Below are 8,186 nucleotides of genomic sequence, written 5' to 3' on the forward strand. Positions count from 1 at the left end.
ATCAAGTAAAAACTCAAAATCATTATTTAAAATAGATTATATTTATTTCCTAACCACGCGGATGCACAAGCAAAATGTACCTTTGGTTTTCACCACCGTTTCTGCAGAACATTATATTTTGCTCATACAATCGCATTCTATTATCGCTATTCTAACATCAAGCAGATCACGGATATAAGACGTTTCTCCGATTCCGTCGTGTGTATTCGCCCTTTATGTATAAATCAACTCTCTTTGTTCGCTTTCTTGAAGTGCCCTGTCATCTACAACCCCAATTCTTTCGTTTTTTTGTGTTTTTCTTGTTATTCAAATTAATTATGGTCCAGTCATTAGACGGTTTACTTAAGGTATTTCAATGAATATGGTTTCATACAATTAGTGCATTCGAATACAACGCTCAATTTCTTTTCTATTCCCATACTTGTATTCTTGTTAAACGTAAATTTAAAGAATTTAATTCTTATTCTGCTGTAATTTATTATACGCTGATAATAGAAACTCTATCTAAAAAACTAGTTTTTATAGACGATAATCGTTCTCGTCGTCTCTCAAATTGTTAGAACTATTATCAAGTAAAGATTATTTTTAAGTTGAGATTTCGTTACTTCGAACGCAGCACTAGTAAAAAATATGTTAACATCATGTGTAAAAAATTATCGGTAATGTGCTTTATTTCATCTGAATAAATATTCTAAATACACAATTGATTTAGCATTCAAATACTTATTTCCTGAATAGGAACTTATCAAAAGTGATAAATTTTTAAATTTCTAATTTTTAAACATCGATTTATTTTGTTCATTGTCCGTTCACAAAAAAGGTTGAGCTTTTTTATTATTTTCGTCATGCGTAGAACATTTACCTAATAATTGTTATCTCTACGTGCATAATTTCATGGAAATAAAGGGCTAGTACCGTAGTCGATTTAGTACAAACATTGGACACTTACACACAGAAATAGAAGTTATCATCGCAATAATATTATAATTATATCGTTGCATTAGCAACTGGCACAGAAAAAAAATTATTATTGTAATATATTAAATCGCTAATATTTTTAATTGTGGCCAATATTTATCTGCAAGTATTGTTCAGATGTGTTTGGATGATATTTTAAGTAATAATATGTCAATTTGAAAATATTTCCGATGGTTGTACAACACAACGTTCATAATATAATTTGTTACAAAATGTTTCACGTCTTAGAGTCTAATACTTAGACAAAAATCTTAAAGCCCTCGTTGACGCATGCTCATAGAGTTTGATTTTTTCTAATTCGTTTATTTTATTTGTGTAGACAAAACCATGTAACCGTTCACAATAACGAAACACTATGGGTTCTATACTACGGTTTTCTATTGATTGTAATGTATTGCGATAACTGTTTATTGAAAATATGAAAATTATTTTGAATGTTCTATTAAGAGTCAAATGAGATTAGATAATTTCATTATTTAAACACAGTAATTGCCTATGAACGTGATGTAGTGAAACGGATTGATCACTGTGAATATTTAACATTTCCATAGAACTAATTATAATTTTATACATATAAATATTCACCAGTCAAATAATTTCATAGAATGCTATAGAGATATTGTAGATTAATATTATGTTAAATTTAAAAACGATTTCAATTTTTCTCAGAATCGCACGTACTGTTTATATATGTAATTGTTGATTGTCACAGTATAAATCGTTATAATACTGTGGTTCGCAAAATAATCATTTTGTAAGGAACTTTGATGATACGGGTTCCGTCGTAAAATATGATAATATGTGAAAAAAAATTAAATTAAAAAAAATCCATTTATATTTTAAAATAAAATTGAATTTTCGTTTTAGACTTTTTTCGTTTAAGACTACTGGACAAAAATTAAAATAATTATTCATTTCTCTAGAATTTCTTTTTTTAGACAGGTTAGGAATCCGTTGCAGGAATTTAATATAATTTTAAAAAAATATAGACATCTGAATGTTATTTTTAAGTTTTACATACATTTTCGCCAATTATTCAATTTGAATTAAACATAAACATATTTTATTCATAATTCCTTATTAAAGGAAAATGGTCAAGATTTTTTTTAGAGAAAAACGTTATTTCATTTTTGGAGAAAAATCTCTAAGAGCAAATCCGAAACGTCACACCAAATACTATTTGTGTCCCGAAGATATTTGCGAAAAAAGGTCTATGCGAAGTGCGATCAGAATTTTTTTTGGATACAGACAAGTTGTGAACCGATTAATATTTGCCATACTCGTATCTATCAGACCTATATAACATTATCGTTCTCCATTCGAGTTTTTCAGCGCTAACTGAAAGAATGTTTTCCCCGACTGGCGTCACATTAGCCAATACGTTCTAGATTATGTGAAAAAACGTTTAAAAATTTAACATTTCTTAAAAATAATTCGTCATTTTAAAAATAAAGTAACAAGTAATAAAGCAATTTAAATTTAAGCATAATAAATAAATTAATCTCATAATAGCGATAAGCTGATAAGGTACCTATAAAAATATTATATCCTAAACTCCAAAGAACGTTAAACTTAAGAGGACGCCACACCTGCATGTGTTGTCTTCGTCTTATAATCGTTCACATAGAAATTCAACAAAACATTGTATGTATTAATGTAAAAAGTTCTGATTACATGTTCAAGAACGTATTATTTAAAAACATTCTAATGATTTAATGTTCAAAAACGAATAATTTTATAATTTTTTATTTAGTAAAATGTTCGGTGAACCATTTAATTTGTACACTATACCTAGAACCGTTTGTTGAACATAATTTAACGATCATCGCAAATAAAGTTCGAAAACGAACTGTGTAACTGAACATATAATTAACGGTTATCTAAACCCTGCCTCTGACCGATCGACGATTACTGTACAATATAAAACGGTCAACTCATCGGAGTATTATACTAATATTATCTATGAAAGAGACTTAAGATAGGTTTCGCAAGATGTGTGTAAATATTGAAAGTAGTAATAATTACTACTTTCGATAATTTTTAACAAATATTATTATAAACAATAATCACGAACTATTATTAAAAAATTTTTGGAGTATTGGCTTTTCAATAAACAATTGAAAAATTGGGGTTAAGTGGGGGTTAGAGACATAGTTAGGTTCCGCGAAAAACAAGCTATTTCCTAAGGGTTCCGTGGTCGTAAAATTTTGGGAACCATTGTTTTATATAACACACCAAACCAAGGGAAGTGATTAAGAGATACACGCACACTCGGGTCCCAATGAATATTATTTGATCTTACAAACTATAAAATAATCAAAAAGTTTCTATCAAGTCTTTGGGTCTTCGGCCGAAATGGTTTTCCGAAATAATAACAATTAATATGAAACTCGATTATTATAAATCAACATAGTGCACGTTTTTGTTACCATTCTTAGCTTATATCGAACTATTCGTTTTTTGATTCCGAACAAAGAATCGGATTTATTGTAAATTTTTCTTACTCCAAGCAATTTTCGTTATATAAATATGTATACGTACGACGAAAGATAAATTATCTCCTCATGTAGACAATATCAGACACAGTTTGTAGAAAATATTTTAAAGAATTTTTATTTATGATAGCTCTGCAACTTCTTCCAGCGTAAGTAAAGTCTAAATATGGCTACAAAAAAAAAAAAAAAAAAAAAAAACAAAAAAATGTTGAATTCCTTCGAGAAAGTGCCGTTTTTACTTTTACATACGTTAGGCAACCATGATATGACTTGTAAATCTACTGCAAGGTTAGCTCGACAGCAACACAATTCACATTAAATGAGAAGAAAAAATTGATAGACAATTTGTTTTTTAAAAGCGTTTATTTAGAGTTTGAATAACGGAAAAATTGATTTTCGGTACACTAATTAGTGATTTTTTTTTTTCTTAATTGCATTAAATACTCATCCAAATTATTCAATTTCAGGTTTTCAATTCCAAAGCTTACAAATTGAATATTAGATATTTTAAAATATTTTTTATACTTCACTCCACTTGTCTAAACTTTAAACACTTAGAAACAATAATATTACACAACTATTATCTCTTAAGTAGTATTCAACAATCGGTATGGGACAGAAAAACGGAATCGGCAATACTAGTGTTGTAGGCAACCAAATATTCATTGCAGCACGAACACATAACCGTAGTTCGTGTTATAGACATTGTACTAGATGCGGTTGTATAATGGTCGCCTATTATTCAAAATTTGCTGATTGGCCATTTGCCTTGTACTGTTTATTTGATTTATTCAATTACGAAATAAGACTTACAGTCGTATTAAATCTATAAATCCGTTTAGAGTAATTCGATTGATGGATATTTATTAATATACCGTCATTATACTTATACTTTTCGATTACAAATTAATTTTATAAAACATAAACTAGTCAAATATTTACTGGTATTTCAATGTATAATGTAATGTAACATTTTATGTAAATTCATGGCTATGGTCAATCAATAAGTCAATCAGTCCCCGCGATAGCCCGTTCTTGGTTGGATCACGTTATCGGCGTTATTTCGTGATAACACCAATCATGTTCGAACAACGCATGCAGATGAAACAACATTCTAATGCTGCTACATTAAAATCACATAAACCTCATTTACAATGTAAAACAATAACGAACTTCCTTTTCTCTCGCTAAATCCACACAAAATATTGCAGTTTCGTTACTCCCGCTGGGTTTAATTGTTTCAAAAAAATCTATTGTTTTTTTGATTTCCAACGAACCCGAGTTTCGGTCAATATCCGATTATTCGGATGACCAAACCCATGATACGAATCTATAAACAAAACATAACGCACCGGTTTAGATTATCACAACAAAATATCTCCTTCTACAATCTTATTCACCTATTAAATTAATTTAATTAATTTCGTTATAATATCAAAAGTAGTGACAAATGCTGAACAACGCCATGAAGTTCATTAAATAAACTCTTAGCCTTAAATCCCCATTCTATATCTATTTTGATATTAATGCTTGTCTACCGAAAGTAGGTACAGCTTATCACGTGGTAATTATTATAATTCTCTGTCAACGGAAGAAATAAAAACCAACTACTACCGTATTGTCACAGTCCCAGGAAGATGAAAAATATATTGTCCGTCGCAATAACACACTTTCTTAACCATACCTAAATCAATTTATCAGTTTCCGGTTTTGAACTGAAAACAAAACAGTCTAGGATACATTAACACAAGCAACCTCTGTCACTTGTCACTCTGTCGCTCGCTACTCGGTCTGGTGTCGCATCTCAGTGGTGTAGAATCACTAATCCATAGGATTAATTTCAAACTTAATTTTTCATTTTCTAAGAAGTATCAAAACTAAATTAATTTACTGTTAGTAACGGCAGATAAATAATATTTTGATAAGTTACCTTAAGACAGCTTCAAATTTAATATATTTTATACTTAAACTTTTGTTTTTCAACTTTTATGGTTCGAAAAATTGTATTATAAATAATACAAAAAATTAAGGGTTTATTAACATTTGATATGATTAGTGAATCTAAAACTACAAAGAATTTTAAAATAACTCCAAACAATTTGTATCATCACATAATTTACACTAAACTAATGAAATAATTGATTTGTACTACAGTCATTTTTGTATGGAACGACTGTTTTTAATTTATAATAATTAATGTTTATAATAATATCGAATGATCACCTTTGACCACCTCACTTTTTAAGTGCCCCTTACTCACGTGACTATAGTCAATTTATATTACTTTTATTAATACAAAAGTGTATACCCAGGTGCCCGTCAGGCAAAAACAAGTCTGCTTCGTAAATAATTTGAAATCGATATTGATCCTCTACAATCGTTACACATTTTCATTTTGAATACACTCGATAAGAATTGAGTGCAAAACCAATTACTAACATATACCATGTTATACATATTAAAATTGTGTAAGAAGGAAGGAAGCAAAAAGGATAAGTTGTCCCGGGTGCATATTAGCATTCATATTACATTTTTTTGATTTTTTTCCCGGGTAGACGAATTTTATAGGTTTTCTCCGAATTTACTTTGCTGAATCATAACAAGGTAGGTTGACTGAAAAAAAAGGAAGGCTGGAAGAATATTTACAATTTCAATTTCATTTAATTTCGAAAATGTATAACATTTTAGCAGTATTGCATATCACAGTATTGTATAGAATTGTAGCGGGTGGAAATAAATTAATTTCTTGTCCTATTTTCCATTTCAGTGTGTACTTGGTAAATATATCTCCGACGGCTATTGCTATCGTATAATTTTCCCCAATGTCGGTTTATTATTATTTTACATTCTTATCATTTTCGTGAACTATAACGGTTAGGTTAAAGCCTGTGAGAAAAACGATGAAACCCACCTCCTGGTTGAAATTCGATGCCCAGATACTGACACCTAGTAGATTTTTTCTACTTATTCTGAAGAATTCATTATCAAAACATTGTAGTTAATATTTCGAATCGGATGATTGTTAAGATACATATTCTATCAAAATAACAAAATAAATATTTAAAAAAAAAGCTAAATTGGACCCTAGTTCCAAAGGCATCTCGAATCCCAAATTATCTTAAATCGTTGTAAATCGATTTAGCCGACCATTTATACTTCACGTGATTTCTCATATTTCACATATATACGTATATATAATTTATCTATACTCAAGGCGTTATTTATAAATAAAATATTATATCAACAAAGCCAAAAAACAATTTTAAGGAGTTCTGTAGGCAACTTAGTAAACATACTGAAATATATTGAAAAAAAATATTCTCTGAGTGAATGGTCGGTCGTAACGTGTCGTGTCGTATCGTATCGTATCTTTATAGTGCCGTCGGCAGCAATGCATACACAATTACATAAAAAATAACACATTGTGATGCCGGTCATACCAGTGTGAATCGGACTCAAAATCAGAAGTAGAATTTAATATGTTTAAATAAACATTTTTGCGTACAATTCGATTTTTGCTGTAAATAACTCTCTGCATTTTTATGGAAAAAACTTGGTTCAAGCAAAGTTATTTCGACTATATTTTTACTTATCAATATTTTTTTCAATGTATAAATACTGATAACGATCACTTTGTATTATGGTACAATAATATTGCCATGTTATATTTAAAAATATATTAGGGTCGGTCGGCGTCGGCGATCACTTTTACGATTTCTCAGTACAACAGATACTATAATATTGTTGTTAATGCATTGGACGCTATACTAAAATAGATTAATTTATGTATATTGTCAAACGATATAAAATTTACAATTTTGGTTGTCGTCTATCTAATATTTTTTGTTAAACAATAGATTTAAAAAAAAAAAAAAAATTGTTCCGTTAAATCTATGAAATATGCACATAAAAATTTTGAAACCTAAAATACGCAAATTCCTACAAAAATAACGAAATATACAAAATTATGCAACAAACATTTTTATATTTGAAATCAGTATAATATGGATCGAAATTGTGTCCAACGAGAATTTAAATATGCACTTCTTCAACAAATATGCAAATGCCTAAAGTTCCGAGTCTTGGTTTGAACATTAATGAAATTAATAGGGGATATATTTAGTTATGTAAATTAAAGTTACCGTGAAGAAAAACTGACATAACCCACCGTGATTTATTTTGTTATTATACTGTTAAGTAAAATATAGTCTATACATAAATATTAATATTAATTAGATATTTATTAGATATTTAATAGATATTTATTAATATTAATTAGAATATTAATTATGCAACGAAATCTAAATTATTTATAATATAATTTTGATTATAAGCTATTTTTAAAACATTTGCATTGGAATTACAAATTATATCACAAAAAATTATAAATTTCTTAATAATTTTGACTGTTGATAACTAAAAATTCTATTTCACTGTCTAGAATTATATATTTAAATAATTTTCTTGCTAGTATCAATTATTTAAATTAAAAAATATCAGCAATGATACATTGTTTTAATACTACTTAAAATGACATATACCCAACACCAATGGTGTTCTTTTACTATACATACATAATGAAATGTATACAATCCGTTTTTCATCGATTTAGATAATACGAGGAATTTATTAGCTCTCGAACCGAGTGTTTGTAGTGCTAATACGAATAGGTATTAAATACACGGGTAACGAGTAACGGGTATTAAATATCCG

The sequence above is a fragment of the Sipha flava genome, unplaced genomic scaffold, assembly GCF_003268045.1.
Source record: "Sipha flava isolate LNK unplaced genomic scaffold, YSA_version1 2_pilon_pilon, whole genome shotgun sequence".
NCBI lineage: Eukaryota > Metazoa > Arthropoda > Insecta > Hemiptera > Aphididae > Sipha > Sipha flava.